This window comes from Anabrus simplex, chromosome 5, assembly GCF_040414725.1.
Source record: "Anabrus simplex isolate iqAnaSimp1 chromosome 5, ASM4041472v1, whole genome shotgun sequence".
Taxonomy (NCBI): domain Eukaryota; kingdom Metazoa; phylum Arthropoda; class Insecta; order Orthoptera; family Tettigoniidae; genus Anabrus; species Anabrus simplex.
In genome coordinates, this window is record NC_090269.1 from 232,486,401 (window position 1) to 232,500,454 (window position 14,054).

At 38.7% G+C, this 14,054-nt stretch overlaps 1 protein-coding gene across 1 annotated transcript in view; it reads left to right on the forward strand.

The window, feature by feature from the left end:
• The first annotated feature begins 243 nt into the window (after nt 1–243).
• The window catches only part of LOC136874792 (uncharacterized), a 262,590-nt gene continuing 248,779 nt past the window's right edge, over nt 244–14,054 (forward strand). Inside the window, exon 1 of the mRNA XM_067148464.2 lies at nt 244–390. The gene's annotated coding sequence lies outside the window, so the exon portion shown is untranslated. The remainder of the gene's footprint in view (nt 391–14,054) is intronic.

The window sequence follows — 14,054 nt, forward strand, 5'->3', positions numbered from 1 at the left end:
ATATTAGTTGTCATTGAACTATAGGTAATACAATTGTAGATTTTATAACCTCATTTTTTTGTTAACTTTATCTCTTGTGTTGCCTCCTCAATACTTTGATGTTCATACACTGGAACAATACTCCAATTGGTGGTCTTACCAGATGCCGTCCTTATTATTTATTCTATTTAGTACCGATCTTCTGAGATGATCTAGTGGTATTGGTAGAACTGTATCAAATAATTGCATTTTGGGAGTAGCAGCCATTTTAAAGTTCTGTATATAGTAACTCTTTGGTGTATCGTGCCTTGTTTATAGGGTTGCAGGCGCAGTGATATTTTACGATATTTTTGTTGTGATTACCGGTGAAGTGTGTAGAAATTGATTTCGGTCAAACTTAAGTTTTTGGAGGTAAGGACAAATTTCTGGAAGTAGCATGTTTACGATTATAACTAGAGTGAGTTAGTGGTTATTGCAAGCGTTCCTCCAACAAAATACTCTTGTTGACAGGATGATGATATACTCCCCGGTTCCTTTCCGCAGTTAAGCTAAGCTGTTTGGGAGTATTATAGCCTCAGATTTGATTATATTGCATGATGCGATATTGGATACAGAACTTTCACGTGTCATTTTCCTGTTTTGGCGAAAGTTATTTTATGTCGGAGTTTGCTTACATGGAAGTAACTTATTGCCTAGATTTCGTCTCTATTGCTAAGAAGAATCGCCCTGTATCATGATCGAAATATCGTGTAGAAAGAAAAAAAAATAGAAGACCATTTTGATGTTTTTCAAAGCCAATTCTTATGGCTAGGACTGAAACGACTACGTAATCAATGTATTTATGTAAGAGGTTGGCTAAATCACAATTCTACATTATATAGCATAATCATCCTTTCTATCTCTCAATTTTCTGTGCGTTGAGCATCCGCCGGTGAACTCTTACTCCTGTTCTGCTTGAGCGTAGTGCTGATGTAGTGTACATATATAGTAGGCCTAACTCTTTGGTTATCGTACCTTGGTTACAGCCGCTGTGAATTCATAGGATATTTTTTGTTGTGATTATCTGACTACCGGGGAGGTGTGATTGAAACTAATTTCAGTCCAACTTACTTTGAACTTGTATATCTAAGCTCTTCTCATTAATACAATTGATTACCATGGTAGAGAGGTACCTTTTTGATTCATTATCCAAGCCTAGGTATAAAAAGACAATTTTAAAGTAGTTCTTATATCCTTTCTACTATTTTGTTATGTGTACACGAGTTGTAAGATACACTATTTATCCTTAAGTACCAGTATGGGCTATGGCATGCGAAGTATAAATTGATATTTTTGTGTGTGAAAGCTCTGCCCTTCGTCATGTTTTGATCGTTGTCCTCCTAAATAATTGTGTGATTACTCATGTAAGGTAAAACTTGACATCCCACAGCCCAACGTTTATAACATTATAAGGAAGTGAAAATAATGCAAATCTTACTTGGAAGTCCTTTTAGAGGAGAGATGTGTTCATTGTGATGTCTAGGAACCCACCATCCCACCCCCAGAAGTATTTACTTTCATAACCTAATGAAAAGCAGCACACGCCATCGTCCATGGCTAAAGTAGCTACTTGCAATTTTATTTGTCAACGTGAACAGAATGTGATGGCATTGCTATCAATGCTGATAAATACATTGCGTTACCATCCCTGGCAGAATAAAAGCGCAGACTCCCTTCAGTGTTCTCCCCGGAAATTTTCGTTAGCCGGGGACTGGAATGAGCAGCCGTGCGGGGAATAGTAGTAAAAAATGATAAAATTTCAATGTAGACTATTCCCCTCAGGGCATTAACAAGAATATCAGACAGGTCAACATCTGCAAAGCTGAACTATTTTAGTGTTATCACAAACAAGACATAACAGAGTATTATAAACTTCTAGTGTTCTACTGCTCGTTCTTAATCATGTAACACATTGCCATGGAATGCCGTACGGGTTTGGGACATAGTGTGGAATCGAATGTTTGCATGAGATTTGACGCTAATACAGACACCGCTCACACACAATACTATGTGATACTTTAAACTCCAATGTAAATGATGCAATTATGCTGAAAATAATGAAGATTTCTTTTAAACAAACAGTTTTACAGTATTTACATTTTAATTTGGAGCACCCAGTTAATCAAAATATGTTACTACCACACATCTTGGTTATGTTAGCCAGGCGGTCTACAAAAACGTCAGGGCAGTGCGCCCATTAAAAAGGCCCTAGGGAGAACACTGCCCTTTGCTTGCCAGACCAGTGGTCTTGTCCAGATCCAATCCCAACCATCCACACGGCAAGAACCAACCGTGTTTCCACATGAAACTAGAGGCCTAGGGCCGCTTTGCGGCTTCCAACTGTCCAGACCAACGGTCTTGTCCATGTCCTATCCGAACCGTCCGCACGGCATGAACCAGTCTAGATCCTATCCTAATGTTTGCACGGCAAAACCAGTCCAGACCAGTCGTGTTTCCACAAGAAACTAGAGGCCTAGGGCCGCTTCGCGGCTTTTTAACATCCAGATGTATTGTCTTGTCCATATTCTATCCTAACCGTCCACACGGCAAGAACCAGTCCAGATCCTATCCTAACCTTCTGCACAGCAAGAACCAGTCCAGATCCTATCCTAATGTCCGCACGGCAAGTAGCAATGATCACCACCACCAGCTATCAAAGCACCACTCACTCATTAGTTCCTAAGTACAGTGGTTGGCAGCACTGTGCACTGCTTGACAACATCCTTTCCGAGAAGGCCATGAGCGTGTAAACAAACGACAGTCGTTCTGTGTGCAGCTGAATGTAGTGAGTACTGGGCTGCGAGAAGTAAAGCATTGATCTCATGTTATACACTGCCCTTCTGCACAAATGACTGTCTGGAGAGCCAACCTATGGCAATGCTACCTACCAAAGCCATTGATCGCTGAGCAGGAAGGGGTGCGAACTGCTGCAGATTAATAACACTAGTAGAAATTACATCCCAAGTAGACCCACTGTTATTATCCATGCCTTTGCCTGCAGGTTTTTTATCCATATAAATGAATGTTCAAAATAAATCTAAAAATAAATTGTTAAACACAGGAGCAATCCAAGAATATTTTTCTCTAACCAACACAAATCACAGCAAAAAGAATAATCATTATACCTCACTTATCCATACATTCACCATTGTTACTGTTGAAAAAAATCAACCATTTACTCTCAAGCTATGATGATGGGAAATGTAGCTGATGAAATGGCAATTCTTAAAGGAAATGAATCAGCTCCATCCTCACTCATGCATTCCCTCCAAAAATTTACCTGTAAGCGCACATAGAAGGGTTACATAGCAGAGGTGAAACAAGTAATATGAATGTAATGACAGGGCTGAATAATGGGCATATAAATAAAAGGTAGAAGTTAGTTAAAGGACTCGCAACATTAATAACATCATAATGGAAGGTAGACGATGTTGATCTTACCTTGTATTAGTAATAATAACAATAAGAAGCACTCAAATGAGTATTGAGTTTAATGGGTTCATCTTTGCTATATTAAGATAGCGTTTTTTGTATCTTTTTACACTTTAGGATGTGGCAGTGATTGCAGACCAGTGTGCAAACACAGTCGCTCGTTGGGTTATGGTATTTTGCCTTTGCACGTATTTTGTGGTGGAAGCCATTTATCGCATATCTGGTTATAACATGTCTTTGTTCTTGTAGTTCTTTGGTCCAGTTTCGATTGATTATAGTGTCACTACCATAGAATTCGAAATCTATATTGGCATGTTTCCTTACAAGTTTCTCCTGTAGTGCTTTTAGAGGAGAGATGTGTTCCAACCCACCTTCAGAAATATACAGTACTGTATTTACTTTCATAATCAAATATAAATCATGTGACTTTAAATTGTGTGACATTTTCTGTGCCACTGTGTCTGTAGCTGCGCCAGTGGCTGAAATTTCTACAATATGGTGTCACTCCCAGAATTCAATGTACGGTCAGTCCGTCAGCGCTTCCGCTGGTGGGATCCTCAACAGCTCTGCCATCAGCTGTCATAGATGACCTAGGCATCACTGAAGAGGCGTACTAGGGAAATGAGTGAGGTAGTTTCCCGTTGCTTTCCTCACCGGGCCAGAGTTGCTATTACATATCAGTCTGCCAAGCCCACTGAAATGCGTCAACCGACCCTATGAGCAACATTTTCACACCATTCATAGCAGCGACTGGCTGCATAAGGAATTGGCATTATTAACATTGCTCATACCTCGGTCACTTTCATATTGTCAAAGCCAAGGATAAGACAGAGACAGATCTATGAAAGTAACAAAATTGCTCTAGCCTGTACCAGAAGACATAGTGCGCTGTAAACACTAGGTCCTGCCAGCAAAGGCATCAGAATTCAATACATATGTCATTATCAACTACCGAGCAAGTGGCTGTGAGGTTTAGGTCCTGTAGCTGTCAGCTTACATTCAAGGGATAGTGGGTTCGAACTCCACTGTCAGTAGCGCTGACGATGATTTTCTGTGCTTTCCCATTTTCACCAGGCAAACGCTGGTGCTGTACCTTAGTCAACCCTTGGGATGTCGCTCAGGGCAGTGTAACGTCAGTCATCACGCGCAGTGGAAAAGATCACAAGCCTTCAATATCATTTTTATATTTCATTTTGCTATTTATTTTTGGTATGCTGCTCTATTTTTTTGTTTACTCTCTATTTTCATGATTAAAAATACAAATATTATTTATTTACATTTTAAATAGTGATTTAAAATAATACAATAACTAATGTTACGTTCTGCTTTAAAACACAAATCAAAATACAGTGAAATGGGAAGAATATAAATTCACAGAATTCACAAAAGTAAACTGGTAAAAAAAGTGTACAAGTAATTTACAGCTGTCAGTAAAAATATGTATAAAACAATGTTACAGCAATATAAACAAGGTGCAGTATACAGTGCAATGGTAAGAACAGTGTTTATCATTTTAAAAGCTACAACAGATAGAAGGGTAACAGCAGTTATAGTTTTACTATTCACTAAAGAGAATTTGTTTATCAATCTTCATTATATGCATGAGCTGACTATTCTTATATAATGAAACTGTGATCTTCATCTGACTACAGGCTTGACAGGTGAAGACAGTGTGCTCCTGGCATATATACAGAGAGCAGGTTGTGATAGCACATATATCACACCCTCGCACTATATTCAGAAGTAAGAGATATTGTCATTATTTGTATTAATATTATTATTTCATTTGTATATTTATACTGCCATTTAAATCTGTTATGTTATTGGAGTAAACCATACATGACAAGATGGAACAAGTGTCTCCACACAGAGTGTTGGGCAGCGGTATATAGCCTGACCCACTATAAGGACCAACAGCTACGGCCGGAGGAGTTCTTATAGAAGGGAAACGGGCCCTCGGTGGAGGAAATGCCACTGAAACCCCATATCAACTGTAGAGTCTGTACTCCAGAGGAGCGGTTACGAAAGGTGTCTGTTCTCCATGTTAGGAGCAGCCTACAAGTTTTGGCTGGCAGTAGCTCTAAAATGCCTGTAGGAGTGGCGAACCCATTATAATACAAGCCTATCTGATAAGTGTACTGAAGCCTCGGAAAATGCTAGGGCGTTCCCCACAAGCGATGTGCAGAATGCTAGGGCGTTCCTCACAAGTGACATGCATTTCATGTGATGCTGGGAGAAATGTGAGAAATGGGCGACCAGCAACCAAATACATTAAGATAGCGACCATCAATGTAGTGACACTAACAGGGAAAGTGGAAGAAATTGTAGATTTTATGCTTGCAAATATGTTGGTAGATGGTCCGCCTAGTCAATACCGTACTACTATTTACCATTCACCTTAACATCTAGTACATGTTTCGAGAATATTTATGCCTTCTCTTCCTCAGCTAGTGGACTAAAATTCAGTATACAATAAGACCTGATAAAATAGGGGGGCCCCCATTAAAAATTCAAAACTATGACCATTACAATGTAACATTTAAAAAATTTGGATGGTATAAAACATGGAATTAAAATCCCATCTTGTCATGTACAAATAAAAACACAATATAGTAATGTCTGATTAAATATTGAGTACAGCATCTTATGGTGATATGAGTTCACAGTATCCTAGATCTTGCAATGATATCTTGCGAAGTTCAAATAAAGTTGAGTTAAGAATAAATGAAATTGCATTAAAACTTGAAGTCTTGCCGATATCCGCCATTAATAGATGTTAAAGTAATGTCTATATGAATTAAAATATTGAACACAGCGTCGTACATTGATGTGAGTTTACAGTGTCCGTGGAGTTGTAATACTATCTTGCGAATTTCAATTGGATTTGTATAAGAATAAATGAAGTTGCATTAAAACTAGAAGTCCTGCCGTTATCTTCGGTTAATGGGTGTATTATGCAGCCAGGTTGAAATAAAGTTAAACTGGTCAGTGTGTTGATGTAAATATTACGTGTGGCGTTCATATGTTGAAGAGAAGTGAAAGTAACTGGTGTTGTACGGCAAATCTTCTCTAACGTTAGGCCTAGCAAGTTAGTTGGAGAGTAACTGCAATCACTTTCAACACTTATATGAGCCTCGGATGCAAACAAAGAACTCGGAGTAGACAACAGCACCTGCAGACCCATGCCAGGTATGATGGCTTAGAGGTTGATGATAGGCCAAGCCTTGCGATTGTGCAGTGAACATCATGCTAGGAAACCATCCACTAGAAAGTGTGGAAAGCTTTACATACCTCGGCGGTGTAATATCTCGAGATACGCTAGCCACAACGGAGCGGCAAATAAGAGTGCAGAAGAGCTCTCACTTTTACCAGCAAGTACGAACACTCCTCTGAAATCCCAAAGTACCAACAAAATCAAAGCTGGTGATGTTCAATCTGTACTTCATACCAATCTTCACCTATGGTATTGAAACCTGCACCCTCACTAAGACTTATCAAGTTTGCAGGCATCTGAGATGAAGTTCCTTAGGTCCGCAATTCAAAAAAAAAAAAAAAATACTGGACAAGTTAAGGAATGATGTGGTTAGGAAGGAAGCTGGGATTGTTACATCATTGTTAGATCGGGTCAACATGTCCAGACTGAGGTGGTTTGGGCATGTAACGAGGATGGAGCCAACAAGGACAGCATATGTTTACTTGGAGAGACATGTGGCAGGGAAGCAGATGTTGGGAAGACCAAGAACCCACTAGATGGACATTGAAGATCGGGGAAGGACATTGGAGGGTATTATTAACAACAGAACATATCTCAGTAACACAGAATGGAAGAGGCTTGCGAACAGTACCCGGGAAACTGGAACTGTAAAATGATGATTAGGACTAAGGGAATACGGCTGATGATGTCCACAAGAGGATGAAACCTGTCCTGAAAAAATTACTAGGTTATAGAAATAAAATAATCAAAGTATTATTTGTTGTGGTGAAAAAGGGGGATCCTAAGAATAATTTTCTTATTATGATATAGATGGTATCTACCAGGAGCGGCGATCTCTTCAGTAATCTTGATTGACAGCCATCTTTCACTAAGCATGCATTACCGTTCACTCATCACAACAGCTTCACGCACACACAAGTTTAAACACATGGTCTGCTGGCAATCATGACACATGGTGACTGTTGATTGACTTGGCTCCAAATGAGTCCGGTAACTCACGGAATCAATACAGTCAACTCGGTTATCTCACAGTCAGTGTGGCCATTTTAAACAGTGGACTACTCAGCATGTATTACTTGGCAGGACAATAACAAAGCACCACTAAAAAACAGCGAGCACACTTTAACATTAATCTTTGTCATACTTATCCAATAACTCCGATAACATCCATATTTTGCTATCCAACTGGAAAGTTGTTACCTTGGGACATATGAATATCAAATAAACTATTTGTGGCTTGCCCGCAAATTGCCACGCAAATAGAAACACTTAACATTCCATGGTTTCCCATTTCTCTATGTGATGTTTGGGCGCCAGGGTTACAGTTTTAAACAAAACTGTAAACCAAAATTTATATTTACTAGCATAGAGACTTATACTTAAATCACAGGGGTAGGATTTTAAATAATTAACCATTAAGTATCGCTTAAGAAAGAAAATTAACGCAATATAAAATACAAATGAATTTATTATACAAAAAAAATGAGATGAATTGGAAAAGTTCCTTAAAGCGTGGAGGAATTTAGAATTTACTTTACTGAATTTACTATTGCTTGCTTTATCTAATTGAAGCTCACCAATTGCAGCTTCCGTTGAAGTCATCTGGTTTCCGTGGTTACTCGTTCTCTTCTTCTCGATGTAGAATTTGCTCCATGGACATCCTTCCTTCCTTCTCTGATATGGTACGGGCTATCTGGACTGGCACTCCCTAATTGCCTAGTCTTGAAATTAGACATTGGCCCTATACTTGTAAAAGCTGATCAGCGTTGATTGTATGAGGACAAAATTCAGAGATATGAATTTTTCCATATTAGTAGAAATCTCAATCCAACTGAGCTATAATATTTATACGGTACAGACTTGTACCAAATTCCGTGGACTTGAACTAAACATAGTTCTTCGTCCAGAAGATTTACTGAATATAACACAAGCCGTAAGCTTGTTTCGTCTCACACAGATCCGATAACTTAACCGCAGCTAAGTACTGTATCGAAGCGATAACACGTACAAAAATAACTATGTTGCGGAGCGACGACACACTGTTTCAAAAATCAGTAACGTTGTTCACAGTAGATGTTCACAGTAGAAGTTCGGATCACAGCAGAAGTAGAAGTTAGGTCCCGTTCTCGTGGTGAGAATCTCTATATATCCAGGCTCACCCCCACTCTTGGTAACAGTTCAGTCTCAAAACTCATATACAACGAAGTATCTGATTCGTAGATCGAATTATCAACTCCCCTTCTCTTCTTTCTTGACAAGTCCAGTAGGCGTGACGATGATGTAGCTGACCAGCTTGCAAGCCTCGCGCGTGGGTCGCTGTTACTAGCCTTGGCTCATAAGTTAAACCCAGTGAGTCGTGCAAATTTCCACGCTCAAGAATAACCTTTCTGTATACACAAATATGAGATGAAATGACAACAACTATATTTCAACATATTAACCAAATCCAATACATAATAAATTCCTAGCTTTCATAATATAATAATAAATAATAAATGATGTTATAATATATACAATATGATTGCAAAAACCTAATTTACAAATGCTTGACGTAGAATACATATGTTATTACGAATAATTGCCGATGGCGGATAAACTTGATATCAAATGATATCGCATAAAATGATATTATATTAAATTAGTAGGGCTGGAGAAGCCTGGACGGTTACAACACTGACTGGTGGAATGCCCACCACATACTTAACACTCCAACACAACTACTCCGGCGACAGCTAGCACTACTGCTGTCCAGCTCCAATTCAGACTCCCTTGCTCGCGGTTAGCTTTCCTTTTATATCCCTACTGATGAAATACTGGAATCTTTGCGGTGCGGTTAGAGAAGGAACGTTCTCCTTTCCCCTTCAAGATCATCCACGCTAAACAAGACGAATAGTGCAATAGAGGGAAGAGGCTCCCTGGCTGGGATATCTGAGCTGATTCACTGTTTCCTTCCAGGAAATATTGAAGGGGGGCTAATGACAGGGCTGGCACGTATCACTATTTAATCCTGTTTCTAAAACTAGTTGTGGTGGGTTATCAGGGCCCTTAAAATCAGTCCTTAGAGACTTATGATGTTTTATTATCAACTAAATTTATAAAAGTATTCTTTCAGTTATTTACACGTTCACTTGTGTTTGAGTTTTTCAATTCACCTCTTCTCAATTGAGTGATCTCACAGCCCTTGCTCCTGCTCTTCAACAGGCCTTTCACAGTACAGCCTTGATCGAGAACAGTTAATACTCCTTTTCGTGCATGCTGTGCAATCAAGACTATCTTAATTCACTATAGTACTCTGATGCATAGGACTTGTGACAATCTCATAACTCACTCACTCACTCATGATTGACACAAGACTGACTCTCATCTGATTTGCTTTTAAATATAACCCTACATAAGATTTTTGCAGTTTCCTCTTCTAGATTATTCTGAATGCATTCTGCCTGCTTCCAGCCTCTTCTAAGGAGCTTCCTTATCACTAGACTCTACAGTTTGCGAGCAGTAGTTTTTGTTTCCTGTTAATCTATAGGCTACACATTGGGTGATATGAATAAAAATGAGATGTAACTCGGAGACAAGTCTCGAAGGAGGATTGAGACGGAAGTCACTTGCGAGACAGAACTCGTCATGTATATGAATAAAGTTTGTTTCTCGCAAACGAGACTTGCCTCCTTCCACTTGAGGAGTCTCACACACTGGCTCTGGTATCCGTCGGCCGACAAGTGAATTAACAGTTGGAGAGCTACAAACAGTGGTTTTGTTGGAACAGATGAAAGTGTTAGATTTACAAGTGAAAAAGATTGAAAAGTGACAGTGTGTTCTCAAAAAAAACAGAACAACTCATTTCAGTACAAAAACAGGTTTTGCAACTGCAAATGGAAAATCTTTTACATGAAAGGGAGAAAAGAGCAGAACAAATAAGTACAACCGAAATGGAACACTCACCGTTATTTTTTTTCATTTAGAATAGTTCTTGACAGCCTTTTCTTCTTCTTCAGTTGTGTTTCACTTGGCAGCCTATTCTGCAAACTATACCTTTCGTATTAATCAACATTCAATAATCATCACTAGTTATTATTTCAATTCTTTTTAGGCTTACATATACGTAGTGGCTCGTACACTTGGTATACTTGCACCCCAGCTTGGGAACGAGTGATTTAAGGTTTCTTTTCTTGTAAGTTTCCTTCAAGATATTGTGTAAGAAGTTAATCATCACATTTAGGATCCACATTCAAATGCATAATTTTCTGTGGTCATTGAAAGTCACTCACACTTTTTAAACATGATTCGTACTTTATTCTTCACGAATATGAAGAGTTTATTGATCATGCCTGTAAATAGCTTCTGGTGTTTCTGCATATAATGTACTTTTTCTACAATTTGTTTTACGTCGCACCGACACAGATAGGTCTTATGGCGATGATGGGATAGGTTTAGGAGTGGGATGGAAGCAACCATGGCCTTAATTAAGGTACAGTTTCAATATTTGCCTGGTGTGAAAATGGGAAACCACGGAAAATGATATTCAGGGTTGCCGACAGTGGGGCTTCAGCCCACTACCTCACGGATGTAAGTTCACAGCCGCGCGCCCCTAACCACATGGCCAACTCACCCGGTATATACTATACAACCAGTACCTATATACTGTTGCATAAACTGTCTAAATTTCAAACTTTCAAAACATAGAAATAATACAAAATGCTATCCATATTCATAAAAGAATATAACTAACAAGGGAGTTGTTTGATTTGGACCGGACAAATTGCAATGAAACTTAGTAATATGATGAGCTAAGACATCCGGAACTCAATGGTGATAACCGTTCTGCCGTGAAATAATATATTCGTACCGGTGTTTATTGACAGTAAATTTTTGCTCCAGTTTTAAATGGAACGTGGTGTGTAGTTGACAGCGATTTCAATGAAACATGGTAGGATGATCAAGAACATCGCTGTATGATTGACGTTGTTATATAAGTTACCCACAGTGTGACCAAATTAATCGCTCTCAACAAGAATCTGAAAGTTTAAGGCTATTTATAGCATGTAGGCTTATATACAAATGACGAGGGTTTCATATTACATATTTTAGCTTCAATTGTAAACGACAAAGAAGTATTAAAAGTCTAATATTTTGAAATATTTATATACTGTGCATGTTAGTAAAATGGGTTTGACGAGCAAGACATTCTGTTCATGTTGTCAAAATCTAATTTTCACTCTAAAGCGCACTGTTTAATGTAACTTTAAAATAGAACTATCATTGCATTTCTTTAAAATAGAACTATCAGTGCATTTCTATAGTGCATATGCAAGGTCAATACAGCTGCAAACCACCCAGCTGTTCTTTAGCAATTAATTATAACAATGTCGTTGATTTTATGACCAAGTGAATATCAGCAATAAGTCAGGTGGATTGACAATTCGTCGAAGTTTCATCGAAATCTGTCTGATCCAAACCAAATGCTTCCCTTGTAGTATTCGGCACAAGTGAGATTTTGATGCGATGGTTGAGAAAGAGCAACTCTCATAGAGGCAGCAAATCATTGGCCGAATAATGTCATGCGAATCTTTTAAATGTTGTGAAACCAGTTGCAGCATATTTTTCTCAAGGGCACGAGCTGCCGGCTGAAACTTTTAAATAAACTTAGAAACAGTGCAATTGAAAAAGGCGTGGGCAGGGAATTTTATGGCACTTAAAGTAAACATAAATTGAATAGCTTACACCAGGACCAAAGATACTCATACATTCGTTCAATACCATTTGGCCAACATGTGATAGCAATAATTTTCAAACTTGAAAAAATATCCTTCCAGATATCAAAATGTGAATAATAATAATAATAGGCAATAATTTCGTATGGCTATTTCTAGCCTGGTACAGCCCTTGTAAGGCAGACCCTCCGACGAGGATGGGTGTCATCTCCCGTGTTATTGTAGTGGAGGATAGTGTTGTGTGTGAGTTGCAGGAATGTTGAGGATTTAAGGTTAAAATCTCTGACCTGACCGCGAATCGAACCCGGGCACCCCCTGAACCGAAGAGTACTACGCTGACCATTCAGCTAAGGAGCAGGACAAAGTGAATAATGAAAGCCTTGAATAATTGTAAGTCATATCTTAAACATAACTATGTTTTGTTTCGGCCTTTTCCGTGATTGTGAATTAATTTTATTTATAAAATGTTAGTTGTATTTTGTGAATCGAAAAATTGTCAACGTACAGAAAAATCACAAATGTGGAATAGATTAGGAATAATTAAATTAATTTAATAATTACTAAGAAAATGTTCAGAATTGTATGTTGTACGGTTTTGCATATTTCTGGTTTGATTTTGAATATTTTAGACTATGATGCATGTAAATCCTATCGCTAATGGCTTTCATCGTCATCATCTTTATCATAATGTTATATGAATGTCTCGTGTATCGGCTCCAGAAAATGTTGTGCTAACCATTCCACATTTTCTTTCCGGAAACGGTAGAGATCTTTATAATCATGTTCGAGAGAATCTCTTCTTGCTTTATAAATTTTTCCTCTCCGTTGTAAAACCATCATAAACTCCACCATCACGTTTTCAGCCTGATGCTATCACCATGAGTCACCTTCTGAGCAGTCTCAAGAAATTTTGAGATCAGTCTCCATCCAGAGAGACTAAGCTCCAGTTTATTCATATACATTTGGAGATGTGTCTCCAAGAGAATCCGCTAACGAGCTGTGTCTCAAGGAGCAAAGGTCACTGCTGAGACATCGCTTTTTTATTCATATATATTTGAGACATGTCTTAATATTTATGAGACAAGAGATACGTCTCCAGTTTATTCATATCACCCATTGTCTCTGCTGCACAGTCATTGTCACCTCTCAAAAGCCTCCCTGCACTCTCGGCCTTTATTGCCACATTAACCTCTTGAAATCACTGTTGGTACAGACAGAAATGTGCTATTATATGGTATACCCACTGCAACATCTTTAAATGTGTTACAATATGTCACCTGATACAACTGAGTAATGTACATTGACTGAGCGAGTTGGCTGCACGGTTAGAGACGCAGCAATGATCTTGCATTCGGGATAAAGATGGGGTCGAATCCCACTGTCGGCAGCCCTGAAGTTGTTTTCCTACGTTTTCCCATTTTCACACCTTAGTTAAGGAAACGGCCGTTACCCCAGTCCTGGCCCTTTTCCTTCTTTCCGTCACTGAAAGCCCTCATTTTGTTAGTGTGACATTAAACCAGTAGAGGGGGGGAAAAAAAAAAAAAAGAAAAAAAAACACTTTGACTAACTGTTGGCTAAGGGATTCATGCTAATCATTCATTCAGTATTGCCCAAAGTACACAGTAGTGTTTTTATAGATTATTAGCAGTTACCCGTGGCTTTGCTCGCATGGTTTTGTA